Source organism: Dermochelys coriacea, chromosome 12 (genome assembly GCF_009764565.3).
Source record: "Dermochelys coriacea isolate rDerCor1 chromosome 12, rDerCor1.pri.v4, whole genome shotgun sequence".
Lineage (NCBI taxonomy): Eukaryota > Metazoa > Chordata > Testudines > Dermochelyidae > Dermochelys > Dermochelys coriacea.
Window position 1 is genome coordinate 31,447,347 of NC_050079.1, and position 17,442 is coordinate 31,464,788.

The following is a 17,442-nucleotide window of genomic DNA, read 5'->3' on the forward strand; positions in this document are numbered from 1 at the left end:
TCACATCACTAATTAGCAGAGAAAAGAATGTTCATTGGTAAAACTGTAGAAAGAAGAATCAGATATCACTAATGTCCAAGCAGCCGTAAGGACTGTTTTTGCTGCTGGCCCCAGCTCCTGCTAAGGGTCTTGGTTACAGAGGCTTACTGTGCCCCAGGAGCACTCTTACTTCTCCTTCTTCCCTGTGGTTTGCTTTGGGAAGATGTATGTGTGCAGGGAAGGGTACCTGAGACCTGTGTATACACACATACACACACAGCCCAGGATTGGATATTCTACCTACCAATTCTTTAAATAAATCTCCATCTTCAACTATACACTATTAGTAGAATAGGTAGAATATCCAATTCTGGGCAGAGTGTGTGTGTGTGTGTGTGTGTGTCTCTAGAGGCCTCAATATTCCTCCCAGTACTCTCCCAGTCCAGATTTGATTGATTGATTTGTTCAGCTTATTAGCATTTTAAAAGTAAAATACAATTCAGGTAATACAGCCATGTGTCTGTTTTGGTACCCAAAACAAAGATGAGATCTGAATTACAATAGCCTTGCTAATTTTAATATTCAGTTCTTGTCTATATTAAATCATTTGTTCAGTTGAGTTGTTATAAATATTTAGTGTAGTTAGAGTTAAGTGAATGATCATTTAGAGGTGAGTACGTTTTATGTTTTGTTTTTCAGGATACCTTAATTGTAACTGTATTTTGTCTTTGTGTGTTTTATTGGGCTGTGTATATTTGTAGTCTGTGAGGGTAAATAATGGAGAGAGAGAATCCAATAAACGTCTTCTCTAAGAGTAACTATTATCTAAGAATCAACACTCCTGGTTCCTGAGGTCTTTGCAGTGTGGCATCAGAGCTCAATTAGCTAACTTACTTCCCATATTTATTATATATTAGCATATGTTGAAGCACAATTATAAGTAAAGTTCTTTAAATGTTTTCATTATAAACACTTTTAAGGGAGTCCAACCATTTTTAATTTGCCCATATAGAGTTAAAAAGTATGTTACACATTCCCAAATTAGGTACAACTTGAAAAGGAGGAGGGAGGGAACTCAATTTTTGATTAAATTAGTTCTCTAATCAGAAAGTAAAGGCCAGAACTGCAAGCCCATGTAACAGAGACCAAGTTCTAAACAGGATTAAATGATAACATGGTAAGGGGTGCAAAGTAGCCCGCAGCCAATGCCTCTAAACTGCTAATAATTCACACAGAACAGAAAGATTATTGTACTCCCAAACAGTATAGCAGAATCAACCCAAGAGGACTTAAACTGAAGAAACCAAGCCAAAAAATGTTGAAAGATTGATCAGTCTTATAGGTAATAGGTGAGAGCATAACAAAAAACTGTATATGTGTGTATACATCCAAAGGCTCAGCTTTTCTAAAATGACTCTTGATTTTGGAAGCCTCCATTTCTTGGCCTAGTCGGAAACACCTTGAGCACACGCCTTCTGAAAATCTGCCCCCTTGCAGTGTCTCAAGTTGGGCCAAAAAACAGAAGCATACAGAATCACTAGTCACTTTTGAAAATGTTGGTCATACAACATACAGAGGAATCACTAAGATACATGCATAGCAAGAGTAACTACCTATGTGATGTTACTATAACCACGTCCAATGCACGCGCACACACTTTTCACCTACCTTCACCTATTCACTTTTTTTTTTTTTATTTCTCAGCCATTAGAATAGAAGATCCTCAGAGCAGAGAACATACGTATTGCCTGGATCACTCTGGGTGCAATGAATACAAAAAATAACCTCATAGCATGAAAAATAATATTCAAATTACACTGGGGAAAAAAAATTCATCTGAAACTTATTCAACACAGCACTAATTAAAATCACCATTTTTTTTTACTCCTAACCAAATGCTGACTCTTGCTTGCTAACCTGAAACAGGATTCCAACCCCTCTTCCTAACCACACAACTCCTTTCCAACCCTAAAGACGCTCCTTCACGTCTCATTTCTCTATCTTACCCTCAGCAACCTCTGTTTTGGTTGTATTGATTTTGGGGTTGGGGGAATTGTGAGATGTCATTTTTGCTGAATATTTTTTGTATCTGCTTTATTAAAACTGCTACAAAAGGACTGAAGCAGCTTTGATATGGTGCAGAGTTCATTGTCATTTAAATCATGGACATTTGAAGACAGTAGTCAGCTTGGCAGTGAGTGAGCTTGAGATAGATTTCAGAAGAGTTGCATGAGAATACAGTGGGCTAGCTGTCTGAACATGTGTGTAGCTAAAATTGTTTGGCTTCGGCTTCATATTTGAGCATTGCTTCATTTTCCAAACAAATTTCTGCTTTTCTAAATATTAGTAGGAATGTGATATTGTCCAAGGGATAAAAATAGTTATCAAGTTTGTGATACTGACTTCAAAGTTCTGGCAATGTCTTTTGTTAAATGTATTTTCAAACTGTTGTCAGACTATTTTCTTGTTAAAAGCTCATGTTTCTTCCTTGTGACAGCATCACGATTTGAGCAGTGTGAGAGTAAGTTCACAGGAGGCCCAATTCCCATTGTATTTACAGGGTTCTGGTTTAACAGAAAATATTCTAACCCACAAAATCTCTGACCATGCTCAAGTATCTTTTACTCAAGAAAAACACAGAATGAAACAACTTACGGAGAAAGAAAAGCAGTACTTGTGGCACCTTAGAGACTAACAAATTTATTAGAGCATAAGCTTTCGTGAGCTACAGCTCACTTCATCGGATGCATCCAATGAAGTGAGCTGTAGCTCACGAAAGCTTATGCTCTAATAAATTTGTTAGTCTCTAAGGTGCCACAAGTACTGCTTTTCTTTTTGCGAATACAGACTAACACGGCTGCTACTCTGAAACTTATGGAGAGCAACTTCTTTCTCTCTGTATCACAAGAATAGTCCTGTCTTTAAGAGTGTGAGCATTGTTAGAATCAGGTGCACCTGACTCGAGTGAGGTCAGGCACTGCCACGTGGGATTCTTAAGTTCTTGCTTGAAGTTGACCCTCTCCTGTGTCCCTTTCGTTCTCCTCCCAAAACACCCCTGGATCATTCTTTAGCTAGCCCAGCAATGTGGCAAGATGTGACAGAGCTTGTATCATACTGTCACATTGTTCAAACTATGAGCTGATGGACTACACTGTGTTTGTTGCTTCTGAGGCCCAGGGCAGTTGGGGTGATCAGCACTGATTAATACCCTTAATTCTCCCTTTCAGCAACAATCCAAGCCTTCTACCTTAACTACCTTTTTATTCCATGCTGCTCTTAAGTGAAACAATCCATAAGAATTGTAGTATGTGGGGCAGATTTTTAAAAATTTATTTATAATTGAAAACTTGCTATGCTTATCTGTAGCGATAGATATAACAGATGCATTATTTTATAAACGTGATACTGGAATTGATTTTCAAGCCCTAGATAGGTGAACATGCTTTGTGTTTGCACTGCTTCTATAATAATTGAATAATTTCTAACATCACAAGTGATCTAATACTGTACAATGCACATTTCATTAAGCAATATCTGTTTGTCACTCCCTACCCAATCCGTAAGTTCAAGTCCATTCTTGGACTTACTTTAATAACACTCACAGGAGGTTGAAATTCAATAAACATCTTCTAATGGACTCTTAGTTCATAACAAGTATTAATGATATGTCTTTTTTTTAAGTGAGAGTGCTCCAGAATTTAATTCATTGCTCTGAAACCTCATAAAATTGATACTGAGAGGCACAGTTGTTTCCTGAGCTGCTTTCTTTAAAAAAAAAAAAAAAGTACAACAAACCTAGACAGCAGCAGTAATTACAATGATAAGAAAATTTGATTATAAAAACCAAAACTTGGGAGTTTGGATTGAGACTCTGATCACTAATCCTTCATTTTGCATGTATTCAGAAAGCTAGAACTAGCTCATTGGTTACCTATATGAGCTTTTACAAATAAGGAAATTAAGTCAGGCATTATAGCAGTTATCCAATGTATCTTTCCTCTTTTATGAGATCTGATGGTATTTGGCAGATAGTTGTGTCACTAAGTTCAGCTTTCTTAAAGTATAAGTTCATTCTTTCAAACAGAGGAACTTCAAAAAGCCATAAAATCTGTTGTAAATGAATAAAGCTGTGAACCTGATGCACGTGCATAATACTTCTATAAAAGTTTTATAGTAAATTAATTGGACCATGATTAAACCAATTCAGTCTGGATACTAAGAGAGATCCTCCCTTTCAATACTAGTATATTTGGCAATCAGAACTGTTTTTATCAGGAAGGAGCTGGAACAGTATACCTTTGCTGATTAATGTTAATCGCAAATTCTGGTCTTTAAGGTTGATATATCTCTTTCTTTATGAATCAAGTACTGTCTAGCATGACCAGGTCACAGGCAGGCAGAAATAAACAGCAAGGGTCCAGGTCTCAAGCAGTACTATGGTACTAACTGTTCTTCATGTGTTCCAGTTATGTGAAGCTTGCTAGAGGAGACCAGGTCAAACAAATCTGTCAGAGAGCTGGGTTAATCATTGATTAAAGCAAGCACTTTGAATTACCACTAGTCTACAGGTCAGACATGAGACTCTTAGTGCACTGGTGGGCACATATACACTACTTCCTGATGTTCTAAGCCATTTCTTCTTCTTCCAGATTGACAGTACATAAGTCGACCTCTCTCCAATCCTGCATCTGTTGACCAAAAGAGTATTTTTGAATTTAGGTTAGTAGTAGCAGTGATAAGTATTTTTATTCCAAGTAGAGAGTTGCTGTGGTCTAATATTAAACCCCACCCGAAACTGACTAGGTCACAGTCAATCTGAACCAAACCCAGGCCCAAGAACCTTGAGTTCTTTTCATGCCCAACCTGAACTCAACACTTGTAGTTGGATCCCGTCAGATTCTTAGGATCTAGCTGAGAGGAGCATGCTAAGGTGTTTACACCCGGCCTGCAGGGGCCACTGTGGTATGGGAGAGGACAGGGCTTCAAAACACTGCATTATCAGCACCGCCCCCCCCCCTCACCCCACCAGCCAGTCAGGAAGCGGCTGGGTTAGGACCATAGTTGCAGTCAGTGGGAGAGGGAGTATCTCATCAATGGCTGCTTCCTGTCTAGCCAGTGGAAAGAGGTGGGTGGCAGCTCTGACAATGCAGTGAGTAGAAGCCCAAGCCCGGCGCAGCCTGCCCCACAGCAGCCATAAAACAGGCCACGGAGTCCCCCCTAAGATACATCCTTGGAACTCAGCCTGAACCCGACCCAAGCCGAAATTGTTGAATTGTTTTCTTACCCATCCCAAACCCGACACATGAAGTCCGATTCCATTGAATTTGGGTTGAGAGTACATAAGAGCACATAAAAGGCAGACACATTCAATAAATATTTGTTCTCTATCGGGAAAAAGACAGATAATATAGTCCGATCATATGGTGATTGTAACACTCTTTTCATTCCACTATTATGTCTGGTGGGTGTTAAATGGCAGCTGCTAAAGTTAGAAATTTTTAGATCAGTAGGTCCAGATAGTGTGCATCCAAGGATTTTAAAAGAGCTGTCTGAGTAGCTCACTGGAGAGTTAATGTTGATTTTCAATATGAGCACTGGAGATGTTCCAGAAGCCTGGAAGAAACCTAATGTATCTGTTTTTTAAAAGATTAAATGGGATGACATGGGTAATTATAGGCCTGTCAGCCTGACATCAATCCCCAGCAAGATAATGAAGTGTCTGATACAGGACTCAATTAATAAAGAATTAAAGGAGAATAATATAATTAATTCAAATCAGCATGCATTTATGGAAAATAGATCCAGTCAAACTAACTTTATATCTTTATATCTTTTTTTGATGAGATTACAAGTTTGGTTGATAAAGATAATAGGGTTGATGAATACTTAGACTTCTGGAAGGTGCTTGACTTGGTACTGCATGACATTTTGATTAAAAAACCAGAACAATATAAAATTAACATGGCACACATTAAATGGATTAAAAACTGGCTGTTGGATTGGTCTCAGAATGTAACTGTAAATGGGGAAACATCATCGAACAGGTGCGTTTTCAGTGCAGTCCCACAGGGATAGCTTCTTGGCCCTACACTTTTTAACATTTTTATTAATGACATGAAAAAAACATAAAATCATCACTGATAATTTTTGTGTCATCTGAGAACTTTGAGGAAGTGGTAAATAATGAAGAAGACAGGTCACTGATTCAGAGCGATCTGTAAAATGAGTGCAAGCAAACGATATGTGTTTTAGTGTGGCTAAATGTAAATGGAACAAAGAATGTAGGACATACACACAGGATGGAGGACTCTAGGCTGGGAAGCAGCGACTCTGAAAAAGATTTCGGGTCATGGTGGTTAAATCAGCTGAACATGAGCTTCCAGTTTCAAAAACAGACTCCAATGAGAGACTGCTGAATTGGAATTAATTTGCAAACTGGATACAATTAACTTAGGCTTGAATAAAGACTGGGAATAGATGGGTCATTACACGAAGTAAAACTATTTCCCCATGTTTATTCACCCCCTCCCTCCACCCCCAGCTGTTCCTCAGACATTCTTGTCAACTGCTGGAAATGGCCCACCTTGATTATCACTACAAAAGGCCCCCCCCCCGCCCCCCCCCCCCCCCCCCGCTCTCCTGCTGGTAATAGCTCACCTTACCTGATCACTTTCACAGTGTGTATGGTAACACCCATTGTTTCATGTTCTCTTTGTATATAAATCTCCCCACTGTATTTTCCACTGAATGCATCCAATGAAGTGAGCTGTAGCTCATGAAAGCTTGTGCTCAAATAAATTTGTGAGTCTCTAAGGTGCCACAAGTCCTCCCTTTCTTTTTGCGGATACAGACTAACATGGCTGCTACACTGAAACCAGTATGATGCTGTGGCCAAAAGAGCTAATGCAATCTCAAGTAGGTGTAGAGAGGTTTTTTACCTCTGAATTTGGCACTGGTGCGACCATTGATGGAAAACTGTCCATTTTTGGTGCCCACAATTCAAGGAGGATGTTGATAAATTGTAGAGGATTCCGAGAAAAGCCACAAGCCACAAGAATGATTGAAGGCCTAGACAACCTGCCTTATATATTTAGCTTAGAAAAGAGAAGGTTAAGGGGTGACTTGATTACTGTTTATAAGTACCTAAATGGGGAACACACATTTAATAATTAGCTCTTCAATCTAGCAGAGAAAGGTATAACAAGATCCAATGGCTGGATGTTGAACCTAGACAAATTCAAACTAGAAATAAGGTGTAAATTTTAACAGAGTAATTAACCATTGGAACAATTTACCACAGATTGTGATGGATTCTTCATCACTGACAATTTTTAAAGCAAGATTAGAGTTTTTTTTGTAAAATATCTGCTCTAGGAATTATTTTTGGGATGTTCATAAAGGAGGTCAGACTAGATGATCACAATGGTCCCTTCTGTCCTTGGATCTATGAATCTATATCAGTATCCTAAGAGTTGAAAAAAAAATTACCGGAATGTAATAAATATCCCAAAATCTATAATTAGAAACACAGGAAAGCCAGAAGTGAAGATTATTTATCCAAACATGTTAAGGTAAGGAAATGTACACTTAAGGCACCAAAAAAACTTTTAAGTCTGTCCTCTAGTGATTCCAATCAGTATTCATACAATTATGATTAAGGCATTTTAGTGTTTGTTAGATAGATAAGATTAGATAAACCTGGGTTTTACAGTCATTTTCCTCCATGTTTGCTGTCAGTAAAGTTCAGAGTAGTGACAGTTTCCTTCCTATGAGGGTCACCATCTTTCCGATGGGAAGCTGGATTTTATTCCCACTGGAAACTTTGGAGAAAGGTAGTGACCATTTTTAATTCTTTATGGAATTCTCTGTGAAAGAACATTATTTGTCAGTCCTGTCTGACCAATAGGAAGAACATCTATTTCCCACATGAAGAATAATGGCAAATAGATAAATTCTTCAACTAAAGGCATTATACTAGATTTCTGTGAGCTGTAACTCTGTGGGAAGTTTGATGTCTCTGTTATTCCTTTACTCAGATTATTTAGGATAAAAAGGTGGTATGACACAGTGTGCTAAATTTCTTAAAGGACCCATTTTTTTAAACTCTCAAACTAAGTGGTTACTTGTAAATTCATTCTGTACTCAAAGTAAGTGCTATTGTACTTAGCAAAGTGGTTGAACCACTGTTTTAAGTGCAAAACTCAACTTAAAAACTTTAATTTTGGAATGCAATTGATACTTCCATAATAATGGTGGAGGGAAAGTATCACATAAAACTGTAATATAATAGGCATGAAAAATTGTATAGTAATATGCAATATTGAATCCAATATTCTTTAAACAGTCAGTAAAGAAAAGGAGAATCTATGATTCAATGTGTTAAAACTAGTGATTATCTATTAACTGTTAAAAGGGGAAGATATGAGTTTCTGCTTATCTTAGATGAGGAGGATATTTTTTTAAGATCAGCTTGAGGTAAGATATGTTTTAAAATAATTACAAATGTTTTTTAAAAATGTGTTAGAAATGATCTTGTCAAAAACTTAATAAAAGAACTGTTTGTTCTGTTATTGCTGATTGTTCTTTTTCTGCTGATACATATTTTCATTAACATAAGGAAAATCTGAGATGTATTAACTTTATAACAAGGAGGACGTATATGTGTCAGTATACGTGTATGTGTATATACATATATACAAGCTTGATTTTTCAACTTGTCTGCTTGCATATCTATCTATCTAAAGTGCAAGTAGACATGTTGAGAAATCAAGCTTGCCTTAGGAAAAAATTTAAAAAGGGATATTGTCCTTTCTTTTTCATCATGTGTCACAAATCAAAATGGAGCAAGGCTGTTGAAATAAATTTTACAGTCTTTAATTCCAGTTGCATAAGTCAAAGATCAAGTTCTATGATCTTTGCACCTCTTGCTGCTTCTTAGTCTTGCCAATTTATAGTCAGTTTGATTGTTTTTTACCCCCCAGTAGACATTCTTCAGGTTTCTTATTCCCAAAGTTTTCTTATTATCATTCAGGGTCCTGAGCTTCACAGGAAAAAGAACTGAAGTGAATTGAAGTGGCATTGTTTAGTTGATAGAGGAGAAGCAGAAAGAGTACATGAGAGGTGTATACAGTAATGAATGACACAGAGAGTGTAAATTAGGCACTCACATGTTCATTATTTTAAGGCCAGAAGGGACTATTGTGATAATTTAGACCAGAGGTTCCCAAAACATTTTTGTTGAACTCTGCTTCATAGATTCATGTCCCATGTGCACCCCCTCTTTCTAAGGGGGCAAGAGGGAGAGGTGCCCTCTATCCCCTGGGGCCAGAGTCAGGGGGTACCAGGAACCCAGAAAAGCTGTAGTGGGGGTACTCACAATGTGGCAATTAAGGAAACCTACCACTCCCTGTAGCAATTGGGCAGTTGTGGTTGCTGGGACCCAGTTTCCTGCCCATCTTGCTCCCCACTCTTTCCTCCTTTGTGCAGGGGAAGTGCATGGGGCTGCACCAAAGGGCTGGGTTCAGATGGGGAGCAGAAGATTGCATCTTGGGAGTACTGACCCCATGCTGAACAGAGCTCCCAACTCTGGCTCTTCAGCACAGCCTCCTCAGATCCTCACACTGCCCAATAACTTTGTGTTCCCCTACGGGTGCTTGCCCCACAGTTTGGGAACCTCTGATTTAGACAAACTTCTTGAGTAACACAGGCTGTAGAATTCACCCTTTCTCACAGTGCAAAATCAAAGAAACAATGAAAAGGAAACACACTTTCCTCAGTGCCCAGTTCACCTGTGGAGCTCATTGCCACAAGAAGTCATTGAGTAGAAGTGTTTAGCAAGATTAAAAAAGGACAGTTACATAGATAATGAGAACATCTTTAAAGTCACATTAATAAGGATTATTGTAAAACCAACCCTCATATGTCAGAACAATTTTTGAATTCAGGAGAAATTTCTCTTGTGAGCAGCTTATTCCATAACTATTCACTTCAGGGTTTTGTATATCTTTCCTGGGCACATCTGGTGCTAGTCACTGCCGAAGAAGATATAATACCTGTATTAGATGGAACCTTGATCTGGTCCAGTATGGCATTACCTATGTTCTTATGTCTGGCTGGCCTTCAGGATTCTCTCTCTCTCTCTGATAAAAGCCACATAATGTCATTATATTGGTCCCAGCTACCCACAGATATCACTTGTCTTTTCAGATCTGTGTTGTGGGATCTGGTACCCTTGTCCAATACATCAGATCCCTTGAGATTTCAGTTTTCAGTAATATGAGACTAAATGATACAACATCCACAACCATCTTGTTCTCAGATGTCTTCTGAATCCATATAATGTGGTTTCTCTTGGGTTTTTCTGAATCATTGAATATTTTGCTCTATGTCACTTTTTGGCTAGGTTAGGGAGTTATAAAAACTGTTTAGTCCAGACTCTTTTCTTTACTGTGTTATCCACCTTTCTCCACTCTATCAGCCTTTCCCCTCACTCCCCATTGCATCTGGTTTACCTGACATTTCTCCAATCTATGTTTCACCAGAGGATGATATTTTTGGTTTGTATCTTTTTTCTTTACAAATATTTCCTGCACTGTAACTTGCTCACTAAGCTTCTCAGGAAAGAAGAATTAATATGAGTATCACACGATGATAATTTCAGTAGTTGTTATTTAGAGGCATTATTAACAAATTGAAGCTGATAGGTTTGTATATAACAAGTCAGTTATTATCTTTTCAGAAATATGTTATAATTAGAATAATTGCACAAAAATTGCAATATTTTGCAAAAATAGACCAAAGTGATCATATTTAACAGGTATATTAAATGGTTGTCAGAAATGGCTTCATATCCTTTATTTTCTCATCACATTTCTTGTGCCTCTTGGTTTGGGATAAAATCATACGCTGGAACATTTCCTTACCTAATGTTTAATGTGCATATGTGATCAATTGCACCTGAATTTAAAAATAAAAATAGGCATTTCTTCCTTTCCAGACATGTAATCAGTGCACAATTGTGTCCCATAATAAACGGTAGTATACTGCTAGCAAAAACAACTTAACAATAAAGAAAAAGAAAAAAAACCCACCACACTTTATGCTTGGAGTTATGCTTGGAGATAAACTATCATGATGAAAAAGACACTCAAACATGTAAGTGTAAGAAGCCACACTTTAGCTCTTAGCACACATGTACTTCTAAACTGTGAAAATATGGAAGCAAAAGGTTGATTCATTTGTCAACACTTAACTTTTTCATAAGAATTCTTTATTAGAATATCAAATACTGTGACTTACTCCCCTAGATCTTGATTTAAACCACTAGTAACACTCTAACTCTAGGAGCAGTGATATTTCACCATGTAAAATGCACATCTACTTGCCACTTCTAAATTGCTTACTTATCTTGTGATGGGTCCTTCAGTTTCTCATAAATTAATAAGGCACCTGTGAATATTTCCAGGTTTTAGAAGTCCTAGTCTGTTCCAATACAGGGACTGTAAAAAAGAGGACAGATAAAGCAAGTTATTTTTCCTTTAGAATGCTCTTCCGCTATGAAGCAAAATATTATTAATCTAGACTGCCTGCTACTTTCATTTACCATGTAGCTGCTCATGGGATTACGGGCACAAAGGTTTCATAAATTTCAAATGAAATATGAACATTTGTTGTCAAAATACTGTTAAGCTATAAAAGCTCTGCTAGTAGTTGTCCTGCTTTTTTATTGTAACTTTTATATCCATGGGCATTAGTGTGTTCTTGGGTATGAAGGGGAATTTTTTCAACCTCACTATCAATTTTTTTCTTGATTTTCATCCAGGTGACAGATATCAGGGCAGGGGATTTTAACATAGATATTCATTTTATATATATATATATAATTATATATATATATATATATATATATAATGAATATCTACATTACAATATATATATATTAAAAAAAACCTCTTGCAGCTCCTCTCTGTGATTATGTGGCATTGCAAGGATCTTATCTAAGTAGGTATAATACAGTTTATATACTGCCAGGGAAGAACATAAGGAACACTGCTTCACCCCCTTTTCAAAAGGCTATGGCTACCTTATCTGCGTCCCCTCTTTCTCAGGGACTGGCCCTTTCTCTAGTACTCAGCCTGGTGGTGATTTGATGACTCGGAAGTTTTCAACAGGCATGACAGAAATCAGAGGCAGAAAAAATAGAGAAGCGGTTGTGTCTGGCTGCTTGTATAGGGGCTTAAGGCCCAGTTTTTTAAATACGGGTGCTTAGAATTAAATACCAAGGCTCCTAATGAGAAACTGCTATATATGCAAGTGACGTGGTTATAAATAGTCCTAATGAAGTCAATAGGACAATTTATGTTGATAATATTATATGTGTAAGTGTTTGTGGTATTAGACAGCTAAATCCACATGTAGACACCTAGTAAAGTATCTATAATGGGTGTATTAATGAGCCTAAATATGGATTTAAGTGTCTGATTTAGGCACCCAAATTAGAAAATTGGGTTCAGAGTGTCTTGTTAGCATAAAGACCAGCTTGCAGGATTTAGAAACTGTTACTAATCTGCGTACTACTTATAATAGTATAATAGCATTTATTATTTGGAATTTCTGTTAGAAGATAGGCACAAGTGGTTAAAATAGTCATTCACTCTTTGTCTAAGCCATAAGGAGAGTATATTTGCCATGAAAATGATTATGCCATGTTAAAACTGTGTAATAGTAAGCAGACACTTTTCAGGGTTGATGGGTGAATTCTGGAAATGCTCTATTTATTTTCTCTCTATTGACTAGTTGCATTCAGGCAAGACTGCCTGTGTTTCCAAGTGTGTTGACTTGGAAAACAACTGAGACTGAACAATTTCAAACCATTGACATTATACTACTTCATTTGTGAATTGCATTGCTTCTGCATGCACCAGTTACTTTTTTATGGCATGCTTGCATGTTTAGAAAGCTTTGAAAAACAAGAGAGATGGAGACTATCTTTAAAAAAATAATTTAAAAAAACCTGTCCATTTTATGCATTTTACATTATTGTGATCACTGAATAATAATAATAATAATTAATAATAAAAGACTGGCAATTTTAAAAAATAAAATCACCTATCAATTTATAAATCTATTTACATTTATTCTAATATACTATAAAAAGTTTATGCATTTAACATTTCTCCATGGTGAATATTTCCAGCTCTTAAAAAATTATCATTTCAAACATGTTGCCTTCAATGCTGATTCTTGTAATGTATTCTGCAATGTAGACAATGTTAGAAGAATGCGTGAGAATTTAGTCTGTCTATCTAAAAATATGAAACATCCAGGCTCTAGTTCAGTCTATGCATCCATCTACCTATATAAAGATATAAAATTTACAGACTTCTGCTCAGTGTAGGCATTTATGCAGGCTGTTGCTTTTCAAGCTTCTCCTCTACCGGTGCAAATCAATTCTTACAAGCAACATTTCTGCTGCTCCAGAACTGGATCTTCCTGGAATGGAGATCTCCACCCATTCCAAAATGTATGCCAGTATGATGTGGGACCTGCACTCATTTCCACTAGGGACTGAGATAAATTCTGTAAGTTGAATTACACGGGAGAGACAATCAGCATTTTATCAGGATTAGCACAGAAACCAGAGCCATGAGATGAGCAGCTCTAATGCAGCTGTGAATGGAAATTGCTCCCCTGCACAGCTGCCTTAGGACTAGTCACACTTTAGCCCAGAGTGACTCTATATATGGCACTGACCTATGTTCAGTGTTTCTCAGCTATTCCCATGTCAGATCTGCTGTTTGAGAAACAAAGACTTCTGAGAGTGGGGCTTTACCTGCCTGTGCAACAACCTCTGAGAGCTAGATGAGCTCTGGCCTTTCTCCTGCTGTGGAGCTGAGTGCCAGGTGTAGCAATCAAATTATTTTTTTCAGAGTAGCAGAGTTACAGATAAATAATACCCTTCCCCCTACCCCTTCCAACCTACCTTAGTTGGCAGCTCTGCAAAGTTAAACTGTAATCTGAAAGCCAAACTAGCTTCCCTGCTTGTCACACATCATTACCATAAGAACAAAGGTCCATTTAGCCCAGTATCCTGTCTTCCACAGTGGCCAATGCCAGGTGCCCCAGAGGGAACGAACAGAATATATAATCATTCAGTGATCCATCCCCTCTCGCCCATTCTCAGCTTCTGGCAAATAGAGGCTAGGGACACCATCCCTGCCCATCCTGGCTAATAGCCATTGATGGACTGGTCCTGCATGAACTTGTCAAGTTCTTTTTTGAATCCTGTTATAGTATATAGCAGGGGTGGCCAAACTCATGTGGCTCATTTACCCTTCAAGTACGGCTTGCAGAGCCCACCCCCCATTCTCCACCTACCAGACTGGAGAGGATGGGGCTCAGGAACTCTGCCTTGCACTGGGGAGGTGGGGTAGGGACTTCTGTCCAGCGGGGAAGGGGTTCTCGGGGCTTCTGCCCAGCAAGCACATCTGCCTGGGCTCAGGGCTTCAGCAGGAGTCGGGCTGAAGGCCCGAGCCCTAGCAGGCACCTCCCGCGGTGCTGAAGCCCTGAGCCCTGGCAGCTGTGCCTCAGCTCTCAAACTTCTGAAGATTGTCGTATGTGGCTCGGAGGGTCAGTAAGTTTGGCCACTGCTGGTATATAGTTTTTTTTAATATACCAATTATAACAGTTCTGTTGAACTACATTAGGTCTCTGTCTAGTCTCCATAGTATGCCCCCAGTGATGCCTTGCAACCCCATGCTTTAGTGATTTGTCATATATGTAGACAGTTGGAACTTAGTAAAAAAAGTCTAATAATGATGCACAAGAAGTAACATAGTCCAATTTACTATCTCAGGCTGCATGGCCTCTCTGAAGTGCTAACTCGAGTAAAAAATGGAGACTGGGACAAGGGAGGAGGAACATGTTTTTTTGTCACTAAGTAAACAGATATGATTCCTTATATGCACAAGAGACAGATCTATTGCATGAGAAGTGTTTTTATGTGTTTAGTGTTTTAGAAGCACTTTTCAGAGCTTTTAAAATGATGCTTTTATTAAAAACACTCTTTTTGCAGCACGTGCACCTTTTGTTGTCATTTTTGGTTTGTAAACAGTCTGAAGTAGTGGGGTGGGAAAGTACTGACTGTGCTAACCTGTGTAAGCAAACACAGTAGACACTTTAAATATTGGGACCTGTTTTATTGAGGGAGAGAATATAGGCGAGGACATCAAAGTTATCTCCTACTCGCTTTGAAAAGTATCAGGTGGTGGATTTTGAGCCCAGCTCTTAGTATAGGACTTGCCCTCACCACTTCCTGGACCAGAGATGAAAATGCTACCAACTTGGTCATAATGGAATAAATGCTCTGTTTATCCTTCCTATCCATTTTCCATCTTTTACGGCTTCTTGTAAATATGAACAAAACATATCTGTCACAAATAAATTTGTTGCTTGTGTAAGTCAGTTATGAAAATAGAATAATTTTATGCAGTTTCATACAGGCTTTCATTACTTGACACCCTGGGGTGATGTGTGGTTAGTTGGCTGTCTGGCATTGGGGATCTACCCTGGGGCTCTGTCTCTAAAAGCATAAGCTTCTCCTGCCTGCGCTAAAGCACTCAGCTGTTTCAGCTCAAATGTTGCAGCTGACTCATAACCTGCTTCAGCCACCAGGAGGGTACATACTATGCAAGTGTGAGTTACACTTTGGGCATTGTAATTTCCTATTACTTGCATGGACAATTTCTTAATATCTACTTGTAGAATAAAGACAGGTTTCTACTGAATGCATCCGATGAAGTGAGCTGTAGCTCACGAAAGCTTATGCTCAAATAAATTTGTTAGTCTCTAAGGTGCCACAAGTCCTCCTTTTCTTTTTGTAGAATAAAGACTTTAATTTCAAGCAAGACAGGGGTTCATCTGGCTTTGCTATGACACAAAGGTATTAACACATCTCTGTGACATACAAATCCCCTATAATTGTATTCCTTATCTTTGCATTCATCCACCTGGCTATTTGTAATTGATTCTTGTGCATGCTGACATCAATTGTTCTCTGGCATAAAGTACGTTGACCCAAAACAGCTGTCGAGTAGAGGAACCAATATTCAGCTGACTGCTTTTCATTTAAATCACTGTGGTAAAGACCACAAGTCTGGTTTGCCCTTCAACAGCTGCTGTTATGGTTCTTTCTCTGGTGCTGGATAAAATGGCATTCACCAATGACCAAAAACCTTTCCCATTTTGGATAATACTTCATAGTTTGCTACAAATAAAATGTAGGCCTTTTTGAATCAGAAATAGTAGATTTATCTAAGAAGTATGATTGCAAAGTTCTACATGAATTTGTAGAGTTTCAATTTTGTGGACACAGTATAAGAGTGCTATGTATATTGGTTGCCACATAATTAGATATTATAACAATCCAGGAATATAATGATAAAATACCCTGCCTCATCCGAGAGTGTTGAAATTAGGGACAATAGGGGAGTTATAGGAAGCTCTAGAAATATGTTTTAGCAGGAAAATCATTCAAGTTTTATTAGCTACCTTGATGCTAGATGCTACAACAACACATAATAATTTTGTATTTTAATTGAGTTTTTCCTGCAAACATATTTCTCTTAATTTCTACATATATCTACTGATGAAAATGGGTAAAACTGAGACTTCACATAAGTATGTGCCTTCCATTACAGTTAGTGGAGTTCGATTTGCTTATACTGGGTCTCACATTGGTTCAGTCTGGGTAGAAATTTTGCCAGTGGACAAGAGGAGCTCATGGCCATTAAAGATTCACTGCTCCTACGCTAAAAGTCCCTGACTGTACAGTTTAAAGTTATGGTGTTATAATAGGGTGTTTCTGACATTTGATGTAGAGAAAGAAACTTTTAAGAGCCTTTGTGCTGTCATCTCAAAAACCGAAAACCTAGACTATAGCTCTCAGCTCCATCAGCTTAAAGGAACCATTTATGAAGTCCCTGTCTGTCTTCCTCTCTCTGGTTCTGAAAGACAGACAGATATCTTTTAGTCCCGCCAAATATTCTAATATCCTCCTTGCTTAATTCACACTCACTCCATAACAGTTTAAGAAACAAAGAGCATTAGAGAAAGAAAGGGCAAGCATGAACTGAAAGGCAAATAACTTGTTAAAATACTTAGAAGCAGTGTTTACATTTGATTGGTGGGCTGAAACTTTTTTGAAATGTGAAGATACGCCACTCATTTGACCTCTTATGAAGTTTCATAATTATTTGGAAAGGTTTATCTCAGTGTCATTTCACAGTTTTCTCCTGTTAGTTCCATTCTCTTACTTCATATTAAAAAAAAAACCAAAAATCCCTGCCAACTTGATGGCTGGTTATCTGAGTGTAGAATCCACTGCTGAAAAGACCCTAGCCCTCCTGTTAACACAGTACTTTTATCTGGTAATCATAGCCTGTGGGAGACAAAATAACAATTCAT

General features: G+C 38.0%; 1 protein-coding gene across 6 annotated transcripts in view; it reads left to right on the plus strand.

The window, feature by feature from the left end:
- The window catches only part of WWOX (WW domain containing oxidoreductase), a 690,060-nt gene that overhangs the window by 370,600 nt on the left and 302,018 nt on the right, over nucleotides 1–17,442 (plus strand). The gene's annotated exons all lie outside the window — the stretch shown is intronic.